The 20,596-nt window shown below is 50.7% G+C and overlaps 1 protein-coding gene and 1 long non-coding RNA gene across 2 annotated transcripts in view; both read left to right on the plus strand.

The window, feature by feature from the left end:
• Window positions 1-20,596, plus strand: part of LOC116830268 (E3 ubiquitin-protein ligase TRIM39-like) — a 475,516-nt gene that overhangs the window by 187,399 nt on the left and 267,521 nt on the right. The window lies entirely within an intron of this gene.
• On the plus strand, window positions 17,547-20,358 carry LOC116830266 (uncharacterized). Its single transcript, XR_004374923.2, has 2 exons — window positions 17,547-17,612; window positions 19,823-20,358. It is a non-coding gene; the product is annotated as an uncharacterized LOC116830266 (long non-coding RNA).

The raw sequence follows: 20,596 nt of genomic DNA on the forward strand, positions 1-20,596 counted from the left end.
CACCTGTTGTAAAGCACGCTGAGCCTGTGGCTGGAGAGCTGACGGGCAGCGTTATATTTCCACGTCTATTTTGGTAGCACATCCGATGATCTTGGAAACTCCAGGACGGTTCTCAGAGTCATTTTGTCTGGCTGAATCTGCAGCATGAGGTTTGCCATGACAAGAGAGGAATTCACACTGACCCAAGGGAATGTGCCCCAGAAAAGCCTGGAGTCACTGCGCCTCAGTATATTATTATTATGCTGATGATTCATTAGGTGTGATAGGGGTCCCTGTGACACTTCCAATGGTGACATAAGAGCACAAGTCCCAACACCAGTGCAGGGTGTAACCAGCCAGGGCACAAACCCCTAAGTGGTTGCAAGTGCCAACTCCTCAGGAACAGAGTCCCCAGGGTACTCCAGTCTGTTTTGCCTCCCGGTGTGTGATAGATGGCCCCTTACACCAAGGATCACAGCAGTGTTCAGTTACTCTGAGTTCCAAAGAACCAGCCACTTACCCCAGATCAGTTGCACCTCAGATCTCATGGCAAAGCCAAAACTTGCAAGCAATCGTATAATAAACTATACGGAGATATAGTTAAATAGGAAAAGGAAATTGGAGAGCCGCGTGCAAGATTAAAACAAGTGACTATAGACACACTGATGTGTTACAGTGTTAGGTTTTAAAAGGTAACACAGGCTTCTAGAATGAGCAAGCTCTATTTGTCCTTGAGGGCAAGCCCAGGCCAAGCAGCTGGGATCTCTTGCTCATGCTTAGAAGCCCCTTGCCCCAAGCCACAGAGTCCCAGCAACATAGAGATCCTACTTCCTTTGGTTTGAGGTTTTATCCCCCTCCTGCCATGTGCTCTGAGCTGCAAACTCAGCTGACAGGAGTCCACCTCCATGGCTCATCTTCATGGGAGGAGAGCAGAACAAACAAGAGTCTTCAATCACAGAATCATAGAAGATCAGGGCTGGAAGAGACCTCAGGAAGTCATCTAGTCCCACCTCCTGCTCAAAGCAGGACCAACCCCAACTAAATCATCCCAGCCAGGGCTTTGTCAAGCCGGGCCTTAAAAACCTCTGAGGATATCCTTAGAGTCCTTTTGTTGAGGGTTTCTCAACCCAGCTGTGGGGTGTTGTAAGATCCACCCAGAGCCCATCTGGGATGGATGGGTCTCCTCTTTTGGGAGACATGTAACAATTTCTGTAGAAGAGCAGTTCTCCACACTAATTAGTGTCCCTCTCCTGCCTAGTGATTCAGACACTTGCAGAGGCTCACACGACACCTGCTCAAATGTTACATTGCAGTGTGGAACACAGATCTCACAAGTCAGATCAATGCAGGCAGCATCCGAAAGACTCCGAACACTAACCACTTTCTTATCATTCTGACTAGATAAGTTCATGGAGGATAGGTCCATCAGTGGCTATTAGCCAGGCTGGGCAGGGATGGTGTCCCTAGCCTCTGTTTGCTAGAAGCTGGGAATGGGCAACAGCGGATGGATCACTTGGTGATTCCCTGTTCTGTTCATTCCCTCTGAGGCACCTGGCATTGGCCACTATCAGAAGACAGGATACTGGGCTAGATGTACCTTTGATCTGACCCAGTATGGCCGTTCTTATACGTATTTTATCAATTTTAACCCACAAGTGAGCCAGACAGATTCGAACTCTGTAACTGTCAGTGCCCAGTTGGGACACGGGGACGTGGCATGAACTGGCACCTGGCCTACCAGCGTCACAGCTCCAGTCCTGGACTGGGAGTCCATTACGCTAGGGACTGTACAAACACAGATGAAAGACATAGTCCTTGCCCCAGGGAGCTTGCAGCCTGGTACCCAGCATTTGAAGTGCCAGCAACCTGTGGACGCCTGCTAGAGGAACGCTAATTCCCCCCTTTGCTTTCTCAGGGATGCCGCCTGGGAGGAAGAAGGCGCGTTCAGCGACCAGTATCACAGACACACTCGCTGTGATGCCGGCTGCTGCCTATACGTGGGCGGCAGAGAGCAATCCGCAGACGACGGGTAGGCAGTTAACCTCCCAGGGCTTTGCCCCAGGCGCATTGTCCATGCTGCACTGAGGAGGGGGTCGGGCTGGATTCAGTCTAGGTCCTGCCCCTTGCTGGCCATTGGCAGCTCAGCCGTTGCCCAGCAGGCATCACACGGCAATGGCTGGCTATTGGTGGATGGGGTGTGCCAGACCGCTGGCATGAAGGGAGGCGGGTGCCTTTATTCTGGTCTTTGCCATCTCATTGCAGGGAGGAGCCGGGGCTGCAGCCCAGATCCTCAGATGTATTTAGGTTCCTAAAAGCCACTGAAACCCAAGGGAGTTAGGAGCCTAGGGAACCTCAGAGGATCTGGGCCATCATCCCACCTTTGCTCCGGCCGTTCCCAGCCTTCCAGCTGGGAGGCGCCGACACCGACCTCTTTGCTTTCCCAGCCCGTGGCAGCTGCTGCTGTGCAACTCGTGTGGCTCCCAGGGGACCCACCGCCGCTGCTCCTCGCTGGAGGCCACCAGGGGCACGTGGGAGTGTGAGGACTGCATGGAGCCCGCAGGGGCGGGTAAGGAGCCTCTGGAACGGAAGGACATGCTGGGCCCTGGGTTTGTCTGGCGGGAGCTCAGGACTGACGACTGTGGCCGTTTCCCTCGCTGGGCATTGGGGAGGAGAAGGCACCATGCTGGTAGAGCCTGGCTCAAGGCCCATTGCAGCCGAGGGGAGTCAGTCACTGGCCTTTGGATCGGGGCCGGCAAGATGCTGGATCCTAAGGGCTAAATCCTGGGCCGGCCCTGGGGGCTGGGCAGAGCCGCCTCACCCATGGGGGGCTCTGTAATCCCTAGGAGCGTGGGACTGGCCCCAGGCCCACCAACAGGGAGTAGTAAAGGGGGCAATTGACCAAGGGCCCGGGGGCCCCGTGGGCATGGGTGGCTGGTGAACCCCAAGTTTGGGGAAGCTAGCCCTCGGCCCAGACCACCCCTTCTGCCTGAGGCCCCGCCTTAACCGCCAGAGCCCCCCACACGGTGTGGCAGCCAGGCCCCCCGTACACACCTCCACCCCCCACCGAGTGCCGCCAGCCCCGGAATGCCGGGAAGGAGGGTGAGTGGGAGACGCGCCACCCCCTACCCCCCCAGCACAGGCCGGCCCCCATTAACCCCCCAGCTTGGAAGGCCCCCAGCAGCGCAGCCCAGGAAGCAGGAAGGGGCCTGAGTGTGGGCAGGGCCACGCAAGGCTCTCTGGGGAGGTACATCCTCCCCCTGCCGTTGATACCCACAGACCATGGCCCTGGGCTCTTTTAAATCGCGTGGGTGGGCCACAGTGTTCCCAGGCGCACACTGGGTGGTGCTGGCTGCGGCAAAGGCAGCCGGGACGGCATGTGGACGCCCTGGCCGAGCTGGAAGAGCACGCCCAGCAGCGCAGCTGGCAGCACCGCCCAAAAACCTCAGCCGTCCCTTTTTAGGGGGCCCATTGGCTGTTCTGTCGATTGCTGTCGGCCAGCCTGGAGATGGCGTGTGCACAGACCTGGGCACAGACGTGCCCGGCCGCCCGCCTGAGGGGTCCGGTTAGAAACGTGTGCCATGGGAAATGAATGGTGTTGGGCCAGATCACCCCGCTCCCCGCTGGGAGAAAGCCCAGCACCACACCCATGAGGAACAACTCCTGACCTGCTCTGTCAGGGTGGGGTTAGCACCTCCATGGGACAGTCCCAGCAGGTCATGGGCTCCTGTGGGACACTGGGGTCATCTGCCTTGGGCTCTGCACCCCCAGTTCCACAGAAGCCTGGGTTCAGCGCCGCTTTAGAGGGGTTTGTGGGAAGATAGCGCTGCATGGGGGAGGGACAAACCCATGCACAGAGGTGCCTGCCCCTGTGGAGAAGTGAGGGGTATGACTGACCCAATGTTGGCTAGAAAGTGTCACCCAGGTCCCCACTCCACAGCTCTGCTCCCCTGGAGAGACTGACTGGCAGAGCAGCAGACTCTGAGAGCCCCATCGCTGCCTCTCCGCAGCATTGCTGCAACCGGGCAGCCATCGGGCATTTGTCACGCTGTGGCTCAACTCAGCTCCTCCAGCACAGGGCCACTAGCTGCCCACTGGTCTCTCCTGCCCTAGTGCCGGGCACTGCTGGCTTTCCTGGGGCTCTGCAGGGGGCTGCCCAGCGGTGACGGTCACCCATCTGCCTCTGATTCCAGCATCCCGCCAGCTCTCCGCCATGGGGAGACCAGCAACCAGCCAGGCTGCGTGTGGAACCAGGGGCAGCTCCGGTGCGTCTGCCAGAGGCAGGAGGCCAGGACCCACCACACTAACCCCAAGAGCCAGACTCTCCCTTTCCCGCAAGTGAAGACCCTTCGCTGCCCCGGTCCCTGGCTCTGCTACCTACAGGTCTGTGAGCCCGTCATTCTCTGGTGGTTTATTGCAATGCAACCTCCCCCTCCCCCTGCCAGTGCTCACCTCTCCCACCTCTGCTGTCCGGGCTCTCCCTGGCACCCACCGGCTCACCTGCTTTGGCAGAAGGTGGATCTACAGCTGCCAAGGCGTGGATGTCCCTCGAGAGACAGGGCAGTTCCTGAGAGCGCGCCCTGCATTCCCTGCTGGCCAGAGCTCACTGTCTCTGGCGGGATCTCAGTTCTCTGCCCATGGCTCTCCTTCCGCTCTCTCTCCTCCTGGGGCTACCCAGCACTCCCAGCTTGGCCCCCGCTGATGCTGTGCTGTCCTGCCATTTATCCCCTGTGCTGTGTCACTAGAGGAGTTGAAAGAGATGAGCCCTGACGCTGGACAATACACATCCCTATAGAACGCTATGAACTCGCTCGGGATGGTTAATGTTGCCACTGGTGTCTGAGAGGGAGAACAAGTCACAATGTGGCACTTCCTCATGGTTCAGAGGTTCCCCCGATGCCATCCCAGAGTCCCATCGCCCTGCTGTGGCACCCCTTAGTGCAGGGACCAGAGCCCTGGGCACAATTGGCTCAGACACGCAGCCAAGACTTTCAGAAGCGCCCAGTGATTTTGGGTCCCTTGATTTTTTGGCCCCAACTCGACACAGTTTAAAGAGGCCCGATTTTCAGAGGGTGAAAATAAGCACTGAAAATAAGGCCTCTTGCATGTGTCTGAAGATAGGCCCTCAAAATCACTCATCACTATATGAAATCTTGACCTCCTCAGCTGCGGGCACAGCCTGTCTCACCTAACTTCCAGTACTGTTGTTTGCTCATATCCCATCATCCCTGAGGTCTCCACGCATTATTTCTGCCATTATCTTACTTGAAATCAAAGCTAGATTTTCCAGGAGAGACTTTAAGGATCTCTCATTACTGTATTTGAATAGTGGCAGCTCATTTGCTTCTATCTTGGGCCTTGTCTACACAGGAAAATTAATCTGGATCCAGTAAAGGTGTGAATTAACACTGGATTAGTTAAACTGGATTAATCCCCTATGTTCACACTGTAATTTAGAATAAAATTGGCTTTAATTCAAGTTTAGTTCAATTCACCAATACACTGGTATGAGAATGCCAGTAAATCTCCTCCTGCAGACAAACTCTAGGACTTTACTTCCCCTATGGCTTTTTCAAAGCCACGTGCCATTGGGCTGATAAAGTCAGTAGCTACTCTCTAAACATGCCGGGAAGCCCCGGCCAGACATGCTGATTCATATGTAATCCAGCTTCCACGCGGTTCCTCTCACTGGCTTTTTGCCAGCGGTTGGTTAACGCGACCCAGTCCCAGTGGCGGTTTTCAAGGGACGTCCTTTCCAATCTTTGGCGCTGAAGAGTGGCCCGGCGGCGTTAGCTTCCCGTGGATTGCTACTGGACTAACGGATGGGCTGTTGTGTGTTACAGAAATGTCCCCATGAGCTCTCGGAGCGTGAGCGACGCTAACAGCAGTGAGAACGGCGTTGCCCGCTCAGGTGATCACCTCGGTGTGCCGCAGACCCCCCCCCCGGAGCATCAGTGGAGTTGTCTGCTAGAAAGGGGACTGATTTATGGCTGCTAATTAGGGGCTGGATTGGGGTCCGCCCCCAGGGTGGAGGGTGGGAGAGGAGGAGGCTGCCAGGAATGATGGCTTGGGGCAGCAGATTGTTCGCCTAGAGGCACATGGATCAAGTACACAGCCCCCACCTAGCATGGGGATGGGACAGAGTTCTGGCTGTACCCGCTGGTCTGCAGAGGGGCACGGTGGGCAGCTGGATGCTGCAGGGACCATGCTGCGTGCCAGGCTGCTTGGGAGGGGTTTGCTTCCAGCGTCACAGTCATCACAGCCCCGCACAGCCCTGACGCAGCGCAGGGCCCAGATGGCAGGACCCAGCGTGTGGCAATGTAGAAATGAATCTCAGCCTAAGCCTAAGGTGCTTTGGGCAACAGGTTCGAGGCAACAATACAATGGCGCCAGCGCCTCCAGTGACTGCACATGTAAATACAACGCGTCTGCTGGCACTGCTGCCTCCCAGATGCAATGACCTCTAATACTTGGGGTACAAATTCTTTCTGGGCCTGCTGCCTTTGTGGTCCTTATGCAGCAGCCGTTAACTGCGAGGACACGAGCTGTCAGGGCGTTTTTCCGCTCCCCCAGTCACCAGTACATTTTTGCGAGGAGTGTGGTTAAGTCCCAATGGGTCGGGATTTACGTTTGTGTCGGGATCCTGGTTTCTGAACTTCCTTAACTCTGTCTGAGCCAGGGAAAGTTTGCAAACACTTCCCCCCAGCACCAGCACTGGGCCAGCCCCATGGGTCATAGCGGCTGTGGGGGCTTGAGGGTAGGTGGGCTGCTGGCTATTTTTGTCTAAAAATAATCCCTGCTCAAAGTAGGTATCTTGGAGAGGGCGCTTAAAACAGCGTCCGCAGCTGATGTCTGAGAGGGTTAGAACCCGAGCAGTGCCAGTGTAATGAGATCCCTCTGGACGGGGCACCATTGGTAGGGACTTGAGACCTCTGGATCTAAAAGCAGGATCAGTCGCTTCTCATGTCAAAGAACCCAGCTGTCTTAACCCAAGCGCTGGAGGGGACGTAAACCGTGGCCACTAGAGGGGGACAGAGACACCATGTGAATATGGGTTACGATAGCAATAGTGGAGACAAGGCTGCAGTGGGTTGAGCACCGGCAGGGTTTGCGGCACGCAGCCCTGCAGCCACGCAATGACTGGGGCGCTTCAGCGCAAAGTGGCAATGGTTTTTTTAACCCTTTAACAAAGATCCCCAGGGCAGCCGTGCAATGACGTAGTGTAAGAACATCACTGGGACGCAGGATCATAGCAGGGGCAAAGCTTAGGTGAGGATCCATCTGGAGACGTCCCCAGAGGGTCTATTCGTTACAAAACCAGTGTCACAGCACGGGCAGCTCATTTTGATGTTTTTGCTTAAAGCCCCAGCTCCCAGACTCCTGTGATCTCAGGGGACTCCCGGCTTTCGTTTTTCTTTGAAGCGTGACCCCTCGAGGTTTAAAAACCAGAAGGTCAGCGCTCTAGCCTGGGACACAGGAGACTAGCTTCGGCCCCCTGCGCTGCTGCAGGCTCCCTGTGTGACCTAACTTCCATTGAGTCTAAACACCTTTGAGCTTCTGGGCCTTAGTCTCTCTCAGCGTCATCTCCCCAGCTTTCCGATGGGGGTAACAGCCCTGCCTCACGAGGTGCTGAGAGGGTAAGTACTGGAGAGACTGGGGGATGCCCAAACACTAAGGTGATGGGAGACAGGGGTAACTTTAAGAAAAAAATCTCAGGGTTTTGAAGCCAGGCTGACTAGTGGTCCTCAAATGCCTGGGCTGAGCAATGCTGAGGTCACAGCCCCATCTACTGCTAAGGTTAAAAAACCCTATCTCGGCACCTCTGTAAACTGTTACCCCTACAGCTAATCTCTGTCATGCTGCTTGCCGGGACCCAAGAGCATGCGTACCAACCCCAGGGCACAAACCCCACACTGGCTGTGAGTTCTACCCTTAGATTTCACCAACCAATTATCCAGTGCAAACTCCTCAGGCACTAAAAGATCCTAACCACAGAGTCACAGACAGTCCCCGTGGGTACTCCAATCTGTCTCGCCACCCAGGTGAGCCACCCCTCTGGTAGATGGTCCCTTACACTAAGGATCACAGCAATATTCAGGTTACTCCCAGTCCCAAAGGACCAGTCACTTACCCCAGGTCAATGGTACCTTAAATCTCAAACCAAAGACGACGTTTGTAGGCAATCCTACAATAAACTCTATAGGGATTTATTAACAGGAAAAAGAAACTAGAGAGGTATTGACAAAGTTAAAGCGATAAACCTACACACACAAATGAGTTACAATCTTAAGTTTTAGAAGGTAACAGAAGTCTATAATAAACAAGCTCTATATGTCCTTTAAGACTAAGCAACTGGGGATCTCTTGCTTATGCCTAACAAACCTTGTCCCCCGCAGCCCCCGACTCCAAGCAGCACAAAGATAATCAGTGCCTCCCTGTTACGGGTTTTATTCCCATCCTCTCATGTGCGCTGAGCTGCAAACTGAACAGATGTGAGGAATCCAATTGCATGACGCATCTTCATGGTGAGGGGGGGGAGAGCAGAGCAACAAAGTCTTTTGTCCTTTTTAATGTTCCACAATAGTCCATCTGGTGTCGATGGGCCTGTCCTGCTAAGCAGGATGTAACACCTTCAGTTGCAGATCCGTACATCACACTAGTTAAGCTCTCTCTCCAGTCGGGTGATTTATACAATTACAGAGGCTTACAATATAACTGTCCAAATACTACTTTGCCATATAGGATACAGATATTTACATTAGATTAAAGCTGCAGCAACTCACATGCATTTTACGCAGTCTAAACGCTAAACACATTCTTATAATTCGAATACCTATTTTAACAACACTAATACACAGGGGAGCAAGACTGTTTCCAGCACTGTATTTGGCAGCATTCAGCGGAGACAGAGACATTGGCATTAGCGGGCACCTGCTCTGCCAGCGTCACACTCTCACACGGCACCTGCCGAGAGCAGCAGGCTCTCAAGAGAAGCCAGAGCTCAGATGAGGAAACGTATGCAGGACTGTAGCAGACATGGCCTGCCCCCCTCAGCCTTGTCTGCAAACGGAATCCCCTGGGAAAGCAAATAACGCTGGGTGAGAACGCTCCCTGTGGGATTCGCTGCAATCTCTCTCTCTCTTTTCTTTCACAGCACCAGTGCTGGGAAGAGCTGTGGACCCCCGGGGTTTCCCTGCCGCTGCTCATCTCTATAACATCCCAGCCCTGCCGGAGTAAGGTGCTGCACCCCAGAACACAGAGAGTGGATACAAATTGCTATTTTGCCGGAAGACCAGCTCCGCAGGGATTTCATGGCTGTGGAGCGTTGTAGATCTGTGCAGTCCATAGCAGCAGAGAAACCCCCATGGAAAATTAGAGCCGAGTATAGTTTTGTTCTGAGACATGTCTGTCAATGTTGCACAGCTCAGTGCCCTGCGTGGATCCGCGGCACAGCTGCGAGGCGTCTAAAACCGGGTTGTACTGTCTGTTACAGAGCCAACGTGCCCATAGGAGGGGAGCTGGGCTCTTGTGTATCCTTCACCAAATTCGTACTTGAGTGATAACAGTGGGGTGTCCAAGGGGGGTTACTAGGCCATCACTTGATGACAGTAGGGTACATACAGGTGACGTTACCCATTGCTGCATGCCTGCAGTCTATGTTACCTCCAGGAATGGTACACAGGAAACCTCCCATTAAGAAACCCAGGACATTCAGAGCAAAGATTAATCTGTAGAGCTGCTCAGGAAATGGCAACAACGTAGACAAACTTTTTTTTTTGCTTTCTTTGACGTTTTCAGGGGCTTTTGTTGAAAAACAGGAACCCCCAACCCTCCAAAATGTTGAGCTATCAGTTGCTGAAAACTCAAAATTTTGGTTTTTGGCAAACCTCCCCCACTAAAAAAAAAAAATCTTGCCATGGAAAATTTTGGACCAGCGTTCGTAAACTGAAAGGGTGGAACTTGATAGTTTCTGTAACCAAACTATGTTCCTGTCACAGTTCAGGGCTGCGCTGCACCTCTCTCAGGGCTTGTCCACAGGGCGAGTTAGTGCCCAGCAAGCCAGGATGTGAAGCTATAGCATGTGAACTTGCTGAGCACTAACTTCCCAGGTAGACAAAACTTCAGTCTCTCCGGGGGCTCCCTTTCCAGCCATAAGCTGGCGCGTGCACTTCTGTCAGAGTGGAATCTCGCCTTGCACTCCACTTTTACACTCGCTCTCCAGACCACAGCACCATTGTTTCCCTTGGCAGGTCCAGCAGGGTTTGGCCCTGTCTATAGATTCCCCCTGGGAAGCTGCAAGCAGTTGATAAACACAGTTGATCACAGCCAAGTATTAGTTATCCATAGGAACATGGCAAACAGGAAGCAAAGGCCATAGGTGGCAGGTTATATGGACTTGAGTTGCCCAAGCACCAGGAATATTCAGGGCTGGGGACCCTGCTCCAGCAATATTTGGAGCTGGGTCTCTGCCTCAGCCCTGCCTGGATCGGGCCCCAGCCCCTGCGGGTCTCCCCCCGCCCCAATTCCCTGCCTGAAAGAAAGCGGCGCGTGCCTCTCCCATGCCTGCTTGTGCTGCCGCATTAGCATATTCCTATGCGAGCGGCTCCTGGCAGAACTGTTGTCTGCTGCCCCAGGGTCCTAGGCCCCCCCCATCGCCTAATGGCAAGGCAGGCTGCCCTTACCCTGCCCTTCCACCCTAGCCTCTCCAATACCCCAAACCCCTCAGCCCCAGCCAGAGCACTCATCCCTCTGCACCCTAATCCTCTGCCCCTGAGCCCCCTCCTGCATCATGAATCCCTCATCCTCAGCACCACAGCCCTCACCCCTGCACTCCCTCCTATCCAACTCCCTCCCAGAGCATGCACTCCCTCCCCCTTGCCACACATCCCTCCCACCCCCAAACTCCCTCCCAGAGCCTGCACCCCTCACCCCCTCCTATGCCCCCACTCCCAGCCCAGAGCCTGCACCCAAACTCCATCCCAAAGCCTGCACCCCTCACCCCCTCCTGCACACCCACCAGCTGCCCCAGCCTGGAGCCAAACTCCATCCCAAAGCCTGCACTTGCACCCCTCCTGCACCCTAATCCCCAGCCCAGGACCTGCACCCCAGACCTCCCCCACAACCTCCCTCCCAGAGCCTTAGGCAGGTGAGGGTGGAGTTTGGGGGGGGCAGAGTTGGGGGGGTGGGTTCTGGGCACCATCAAAATTTCTATGAACTTGCCACCCATGGCAAAGGGGTTCACGTAGCAAAAGGTTTCCCCCTCCCCCTCCCAACACACACACTGTCTTATCTACATTTAGAATTTCTCTCCAGAATTAGGTAGGCCCCCGACTTCGCCCTGGTAGCCCTGCTCTTTTGGGGCCAGCTAACAGGCTCTTTCTCCGCAGACCCTGCTTCCCTGGGAGCTTAAGGGAGCGTTTCTTTAAAACCAGCCAGGCCCTTTGGTCTGCATCCACCCACTGCCCCACTTCTTCAAGCCACAAGCCAGTTTGGCTGGAGACCACACTTCACAGGTCTTGGCCCCGGTAATGTGTGTTATGCACTGGGGCTTGGCCTGTCTATAGCCACTGATGCCAGTTCCCACAGAACAAAGCCACCGAGGACTGAGTTAACCCTTTGCAGCCATGTGGCAGGTGGCACGATTGCAATCAGAGAGACAATTCATGAAAAAAATCCCCATATCTCCTCTGTTCTTCACAGTCCCGCAGACCCTCCTGTGCCTGTAGCATTTCACAAATGGGCACCAGAGACCATGTCTCTAACAGCTGGCGTGGTGCTTTGATACCATGCTAACATTAGCGTTTCCCCTGTGCTCTGATTTCAGCACATGGCTATGTGTGGTTTGCATACAGGAAGACACGAGCTCTGTCTGTTGGAGTCCCCAGCACAGCTGGCCCCAGGCCTGGCTGGCGTCTAGGCACCAGTGCAGTATAAATGCTACGTGATAATAATAGCCTGGTATATGAATTATGGGGCCTGATCCTGGAAGGTTCCCGAGTGCTGTTAAGTGACCTCAGCACGTTCCAGGATTGGGCCCCTAGTGAAGACTGGAGAATAGCTGCCTTCGGCGTGACTGCTTTGCTTCAGACCGCTAGGGAGAACTCAGAGAGGGCTCAAAGTTTGCCTTCTCCTTCCGTTGTCTTCCTGCTTGAATGAGATTCTTGTGGCACAAGATGTAAAGCTCCTTTTCAGCTGCTGCCGTCTGCCCTTAACAAAGGACCCAGCGATGCTATAAGAACGGGGATGTGGTCAGCTACTGCTGTGTCTGCCCCGCAGTCTGGATGCAAACTGTACCAGGCACCTTCCCCTGTGGGAGTGTCACACTGTGAACAGAGAGAGAGCTGTGAGGCAGGTTCCCTTGAGAAATGCAATGTCACACACAGCCTCTGATCGTGGCAGGCAGCCCTGCAGCCAGGGCAGTTACTGTGAGCATGCTGGGAACAAATGCGCTTGTCCCGAAAATGCCTTCCTCTTTGGAGTGAAATCGGTTCTCTTGAACGCAGGAGGCTGACAGAGCTGTCCAGGCCCAGGCACGGTGCTGTGGGGCTACTGCTGTGGGCACTTGGCTCCTCCAGCTTTGACAACACACCTCAATCCGGACCTGCAACATCCTGTGCTATTGCGATCTCTGGTCCCTGGCCCCCCACAATGCAGACTGGTCAATACACCATGATCTTGGCCTGCCGTGCTCCCAGCTACTCCAGCACAGCTCCCACCCGCTCTGCCAATGCACTGCTGTCCTAGGTTGGAGTATCCCCTGCCAGTCCAGTTCTGCTCCCTGCCACAGCCCTGCCCGCAGGGCCAAGGCCCTGCTCACCCAGCGCTGGGGAAGTGCAGAAACAGATATTGCCATTAGCCAACAGCGCCACCTAGCGCCAGATGCCCCTTAGTAACTGTCCAGCCAGACCTTGTTAATTCGGGGGCGTGACTATTTGGTTATTAGATAATTTGCAAACAACCCAGGGCTGCCCAGAGGATTCAGGGGGCCTGGGGCAAAGCAATTTCAGGGGCCTCTTCCATAAAAAAAATTGCAATACTATAAAATATTATATTCTCTTGGGGGCCCCTGTGGGGCCGGGGGCAAATTGCCCCACTTGCCCCCCTCCCCGGGGAAGCCTTGAAACAATCCCTGCTCCCTCCCCCAGTAGGGCGACCAGATGTCCCGATTTTATAGGAACAGTCCTGATTTTGGGGTCTTTTTCTTATATAGGCTCCTATTACTCCCCACCCCCGTCCTGATTTTTCACATTTGCTGTCTGGTCACACTATCCCCCAGCAAGTTGCACACGTGATAAAGATAGGTGAGAACCAGGGCCGGTTCCAGGGATTTAGCTGTCCCAAGCAGCCCCCCGCCCCCCCCCAAAAGCCTCAATTGCAATCTGCGGCATTTCAGCGGGAGGTCCTTCGCTCCGACAGGGAGTGAGGGACCCTCCACTGAATTGCCGCCGAATAGCTGGACCTGCTGCCCCGCTCCAGAGTGGCCGCCCCAAGCACCTGCTTGCTAAGCTGGTGCTTGGAGCTGGGCCTGATGAGAACACCATATCCCGCAATGCACTCTGTTTCTTTAGGTTGATATATGAATGTTCCACAGTGTTTTTAGTATGATCTTAGCCCTGCGAGTCCTCACTACAGCCTCTGCTACTAAAACTCTGTTACCAAGTGGGAAAGTTGGTGGAGATGAAAAACTGGGTCTGAGAATCATCAGGCTTGTGGATAAAGGGCAAGAGATTGTTTTGGTCAACCTGCTACGTCGGTCACACTGATATTTACCTCCTGGCCGGATGGGGGCAAGTGGCACCCTGAGTAGGTCACTTTGGAAGCATTTGGTTGACGTTCTTTCTGGAACACAGACTTTCTGGACGTTCTTTCTGGTCTTTATGACAGTAGTTGGGGCTCACAGCTGGGAAGAAGAGAAAGGGAATGAAGACTAATACCTCGCTGTGATATGGCACTTTTCAGCCACAGATCGCTAAGCGCTTTATAGTGGAGATCAGAATCCCTACTGTAGAAACAGGGAAACTAAGGCACACAGCAGTGAAGTGACTTGCCCAAAGTCACACAGCTGGCTAGTGCCAGGACTAGAACCCAGGCATCCTGCAGCTTAGACCAGGGCTGTATCCACTAGGTCACACTGCCTCCAACAGGTCATAGTGCCCTCGATAACAATGGATAGCTGCATGGAATTTAACATATGAAAAGGGGGTTATACGGTGACTTTAGGGCTGTGCTCCTTAGTAGCCAAACTAAATGGGGGATGATCTGATGATCACACGCGCTGCTTCCTTCCCCAGGTCAGTTGCTGTTTTGCATGGAAGGGGTCTGTCTTAGTCTGGCACAAAGATTTTCAGAGTGACTGTATGAAATTGGATGAGTCATTCTGCATCCTTGAGCCTCAGTTTCCCACTCAGCAGCACAAGGATCTGGATGCTACAGTAGTAATGAACTCGACAGTATTCATCACCATGCAATATTGACAGGTTTCCATGCCCCTTTTAGGGCTTATGTCCCGCCTTCCCATCTCGTTTCCGTTGGCGCCAAAGTGTGGTGCCATCGGCCATTTTCAAAAAAATGTGCGTGTGTGTATGTGTTTGACTAGGGGAAGTGTTGTATACGTTTGTGCTTGGGTACCTGGAGAGAAAAAGGTTGAAAGAAGAGTGTGAGAGAGTGTAAAGAGGAAAAAAGAAAGTCTGAGTAAGGTTTAGAGGAAAAAAAGGAAATTTGAAAGAAGAGAGGTAAGTTATTGAAGAAAAGAGGCTGGTTATGAAAGAATAGAAGGATTTTTGTTTTTAAAGGGTTAGTTAGTTTGAAAGAAGAGAGATTTTTAGTGAGTTTGAATAAGGAGAGATGATGGTAAAGGCTTAGTTTGGAGAATAGAAAATTTTGAGAGAAATGTAAAAAGTGTATTAAATATCAGGGTGGGTTAAGAAAAAAATAAATAATATTGAAAACTAGGTTTAAAAAGGGAATTTACTAAGGCAAAACCTGTTTGGTAAGCACAGAATAAAAAAGGGAATCAAGAAAGCAATGAAACTATTCAGTACCAGTGCAGGTTTAAAAAAAGAGGTTAAAAGAAAGAACTGGGCAAGAAAGGGGAAAAGAGAGCCCCCTTGGCAAAGGGAAAAGATAGACAGCACATGATGGGATCAAAAAGAGGGAGAGAGAGAGAGAGAGAAAATGACATTGGCACCAAAGTTTGGCGCCATCGATCATTTCGAGAAAAACTTGTGTGTGTTTGAATAGGGGATATGTTGTGTGTGTTTGTAATTGGTTACATGGAGAGAAAAACGTTGAAAGAAGTGAGTGAAAAGATGAAAAAAGAAGGTTTGAGTAAAGTTTAGAGAAAAAAGGAAAGAAAGGTTATTGGATGTGATTGAGTAAGGAGAGAGGCTGGTAAAGGCAGGTTATTCAAGAACAGAAAGATAGAACTTGAAGAAAAAAAAGAAATATTTGTTTTTTAAAGGTTAGTTTAAGAAAAAAGAGTTAAATAATATTGAAAACTAGGTTTTAAAAAGGAAAGGCAGAGCCTGTTTGGTAAGCACAGGGTAAAAAAGTGAATAAAAAAAGCATTTAAACTATTCTATAACAGTGTAGGTTAAGAAAAAAAGAGAGAGGTTAAAAGAAAGAAAAGGACAAGAAAAGAGAGCCCTTTTTGTAAAGAGCAAAGATAGAGCACACATGGTGAAATCAGAATAAAAGAAAGAATAAGAGAGAGAAAGAAGCAGGCAGAGCCTGTTTGGTAAGCCCAGGGTAAGAAAGTAAATAGAAAAGCATTCAGTATCAGGGTAGATTAAGAAAAATAGAGAGAGGTTAAAAGAAAGAACAGAGCAAGAAAGAGAGCTCCCTTGGCAAGGGGCAAAGATAGAGAGCACATGGTGGAATCAGAAAGAGAGCGAGAATTCTCACCTTTCAAGTCTTTCTGTAGAATGAGGCAACTTTTCAGGTTCAGACCCTCTCAGGTTTGTTATCACCGCCTTTGGATCGGCCCAATCAGAGGTGGTTTTACAGAAGCATCACAGAATTCATTTTCCTGAACCAATCCTAGAGTCCCAAGATTTTAAACAAGAGCCAACTCCCTCCTTTACCCCCACCCCTCCTCTCTCCCCCTCCCTTTTAATTGTTTAATTCTTATCTAAAGATACAGACCCCCCAGCATTTTCCCACCATGTAGCCCTTTTACAGAGGCGTTTTTATAAAAGTTAAAACCATAAGCTTTTAGTAACACTCCATTTAAAAAGTTTTTTTCCTAGGTTTTAGACTAACAGGTGTTATTTTTTAGTAAGCACAATGTGAAGCTGCAGCAAAGCTCCTCTTAGCAAAGCAGCCTCTTTGAGTGAGTGGATCACAGAGAAGGAGTTTGCTTCTTTACCTGCTTTTTAACAAACACAGGTTAAAGTTACCTTAAGTTTTGCAAAGGGATAATGACTTGAAAAGACGAACCTAAGACACATCCCTTATGTATGTGTTGTAATAAAAAAAGAGAAGGCAGAAGCACCCTAGATTTAAAACCCCAGGTTTTTAGTAACAGTTTATAAACCCCTTATTTTGTAAACAATTGAATTAGAAAGAAGATTGCTTCTTCCCCCATTTTTTAACAAAAAGAGGTGAAAGGCTTTTAAGGGAATAAACACTTGAAAAAACATGCCTAAATGAAGACACATTTTTTTATTTAACTCCCTTGGCATAAATGTTTCAATGAAAAAGAACAGGCAGAAACACCTTAGGTTTAAAACCCCAAGTTTTTAGTGACAGACAGTTTATACACCCCTTATTTTGTAAACCAGTGGATTAGAAAGACAAAGAAGCAAAGTGCCTGTTAGCAAAGCAGCCTCTGTGAGTCTGTGGATCAGAGATCAGAAGGCTGCTTCTTTCCCAAACTTTTTAGCAAACACAAGTTAAAGTTACTTAGAAAAGACAAACTTAAGACACATCCCTTTTGTAGGTATTGTAATAAAAAATTATGCAGAGCACCCTAGGATTAAAACCCCAGGTTTTTAGTGACAGTTTATATTCCCGTTATTTTGTAAAGCAGTGGATTAGAGAGAAGAAGATTGCTTCTTTACCTGCTTTTTAACAAAAGAAGGATGAAAGGCTTGTAAAGGAATAAATACTTGAAAAGACAGGTCTATCTAAAGACACAGTCCCTTGGTATAAGTGTTTTAATAAAAAAAGAGCATGGGTTATAAAAGTAATGTATAGTGACAAAAAAGTTTTAGATTAACCTGGGTTATTTTTTTTAGTAAAAACAATGTGAAGCTGCAGCAAAGCAGCCTCTATTAGTCAGTAGGTCAGAGAGAAGAAGGCTGCTTCTTTCCCAATCTTTTTACAAACACAAGTTAAAGTTACATTAAGTTTTGCAAAGGGATAATGACTTGAAAAGACAAACCTAGAACATATCCCTTTTGTATGTGTTGTAATAAAAAAAAGAACCGGAAGAAGCACCCTAGGCTTAAAACCGCAGGATTTTAGTAACAGACAGTTTATATACCCCTTATTTTGTAAACCAGTGGATCAGAGAGAAGAAGTTTGTTTCTTTCCCCACTTTTTAACAAAGAGAGGTGAAAGGCTTGGAAAGACGAGCCTATCTGAAGACCCATAACCTTCATTTAGCCCCTTAGGCATAAGTGTTTCAATAACATGTAAGTCTGCAGAAACAACCCAGGCCAAAAACACAGAAAGCCTGCTTATAAAAGTTTTCTCCTAGGGTTTTGGCTAGCACTGATCATTTCTTTTAGTAAGGACAGCAGGCTTTTGCAGCAAAGCAGCTGTCAGCAAAAACAGCCTCTGTGAGTCAGTGGATCCATCACAGAGAAGGAGTTTGCTCCTTTACCTGCTTTTTAACAATCACATGTTAAAGATACCTTAAGTTTTGCAAAGGGATAATGACTTGAAAAGACAAACCTAAAACACATCCCTTTTGTATGTGTTGTAATAAAAAAAGAGCAGGCAGAAGCACGCTAGGCTTAAAACCCCAGGATTTTAGTAACAGACAGTTTATATTTCCCTTATTTTGTAAACCAGTGGATTAGAGAGAAGAAGATTGCTTCTTCCCCCGCTTTTTAACAAAGAGAGGTCAAAGTCTTGGAAAGAAATAAACACTTGAAAAGACAGGCCTAAATGAAGACGCAGTCCTTTGGCATAGGTGCTTTAATAAAAAGAAGAGCATGCAGAAACAGTCTAGGGTTATAAAAGTAATGTATAGTGACACCCCCCAGAGCCCTTTAATTAACATTTTTACATGCTGGTGTTGAATTAAATTGAGACTGCCCCCCTCACAGAAACCCGAACCCATCACACCCTGCCACCCTATCTAAGCCTCCCTTCTCCTTGTCCCCAACTGCCCCCTCCTGAGACCCCCCCTAACTTCCCCCCCAGGATCCCACCACCGTACCTGTCCCCTGACAAACCCCTGGGACTCCCATGCCTATCCAACCACTGCCTGTCCCCTGACTGCCCCCCGCACCCTTGACCCATCTAACCCCCCTTCTCCCTGCCCCTGACTGCCCCCCAAACCTCACCCCATCCAACCCCCTGCTCCCGTCCCTTGACTGCCCCCCCAGGAACCTCCCTACCCCTTCTCCAACCCCCCAGCCCCTTACCATGCCACTCAGACCAGCGTCTGGCTCCGCGCAGCTCCAGACACGCTGCTGCATACATGCTGCCGTGCTCCCCCGGAGCCCACAGCCCCCCCCCACCACACACACCCAGCACTGCCTTCCAGATTTGAACACCTCAAAATTCAGGAGTGCTCAAGCTCAGTTTGGGCAGCTGTTACTTCATTTCTCCCAAATCAAATATACTGATCCACTGTAACTTGCTGTAGAAAAAGTAGGATAAAATTTGAGCAAGAACTCTGGATGCATATTATAAGATCGTCCTCAATAAATGAGGAAAAGTTCAGGTGCCTTTATTATTCTATTGTTCCATTTTTTCTTTCTATGGGGAATTTGCCAAGGCAATATCATTGTCTTCCTTTTAAACAAGCAAACAAAAACACAGCAATGGCTGTTGAAAATTGCAAATCCAGTCCTGAGAACCACTGGGAAGCATTTCTTGCTCAATTTTATCCTACTTTTTCTACAGCAAGTTACAGTGGATCAGTATATTTGATTTGGGAGAAATGAAGTACCAGCTGCCCAAACTGAGCTTGAGCACTCCTGAATTTTGAGGTGTTCCAATCTGGAAGGCAGGTGCTGGGTGTGTGTGTGGGTGGGGGGCTGTGGGCTCCGTGGGGGAGCACGGCAGCATGTATGCAGCAGCGTGTCTGGAGCTGCGCGGAGCCACACACGCTGGTCTGAGTGGCATGGTAAGGGGGCTGGGGGGTTGGAGAAGGGATAGGAGGTTCCAGGGGGGCAGTCAAGGGACAGGGAGCAGGGGGGGTTGGATGGGGTGGAGGTTTGGAGGGGCAGTCAGGGGCAGGGAGAAGGGGGGTTAGATGAGTCAAGGGTGCGGGGGAGCAGTCAGGGGACAGGCAGCAGTTGGATAGGCATGGGAGTCCCAGGGGTGTGTCAGGGGACAGGTACGGGGTGGGATCCTGGGGGGCAGTTAGGGGCTGGGGTCCCGGGAGAGGGCTATCAGGGGACAAGGAGAAGGGAGGCTTAGATAGGGGTGGGATCCTGAGGGGCAGTTAGGGGCAGGAGTCCTGGGAAGGAGAAATCAGGGGACAAGGACCAGCGACGCTTAGATAGGGGGTAGGGTCCTGGGGGGCAGTTAGGGGCAGGGGCCCAGGAGGGGGTGATCAGGGAGCGAGGGGCAGGGTTGGATGGGTTGGGGTTTCTGTGAGGGGCAGTCTCATTTAATTAAAACACGCATGTAAAAATGTTAAATAAAGGGCTCTGTCTTCATATAGGCTTGTCTTTAAAAGTGTTTATTCCTCTACAAAACTTAATATAACTTTCACTTGTATGTGTTAAAAAGCAGGCAAAGAAGCAGCCTCCTTATCTCTGACCTCCTGGTTTACGGAGGCTGTTTTGCTGACAGCTGCTTTGCTGCAAAAGCCTGCTGTCCTTACTAAAAAAATGACCAGTGCTAGCCTAAACCTAGGGAAAAACTTTTATAAACAGGCTTTCTGTGTTTTCAAGCCTGGGTTGTTTCTGTGGACTTGCATGTTATTGAAACACCTATGCTTAAGGGGCTAAATAAAGGTTATGGGTCTTCAGGTAGGCTTGTCTTTTCAAGTGTTTATTCCTTTCCAAGCCTTTCACCTCTCTCTTGTAAAAAGTGGGAAAAGAAACAAACTTCTTCTCTCTAATCCAATGGTTAACAAAATAAGGGGTATATAAACCATCTGTTACTAAAACCTTGGGGTGCTTCTGCCTGCTCTTTTACATTTTAATGAAACACTTACGCCAAGGGGGCTAAATGAAAACAAAGTGTCTTCAGGTAGCCTGTTTTTCAAATGGGTCTTCTTCTTTTCTAATCCACTACCTTCAAAAGGCTGTTTCAAGTGGTTCTCACTAAAAATCTTGGGGGAAAAACTTTTTCTTAGTAAGCAGAGCCGGCCCTTGCATTTAGGCGACTTAGGCAGTCGCCTAGGGCGCCAGGATTACGGAGGGGGCAGCATTTTGTCAGGGGGGCGGCAGGCATCTCTGGTTGACCTGCCGCAATCGTGCCTGCGGAGGGT

This window comes from Chelonoidis abingdonii, chromosome 20, assembly GCF_003597395.2.
Source record: "Chelonoidis abingdonii isolate Lonesome George chromosome 20, CheloAbing_2.0, whole genome shotgun sequence".
Lineage (NCBI taxonomy): Eukaryota > Metazoa > Chordata > Testudines > Testudinidae > Chelonoidis > Chelonoidis abingdonii.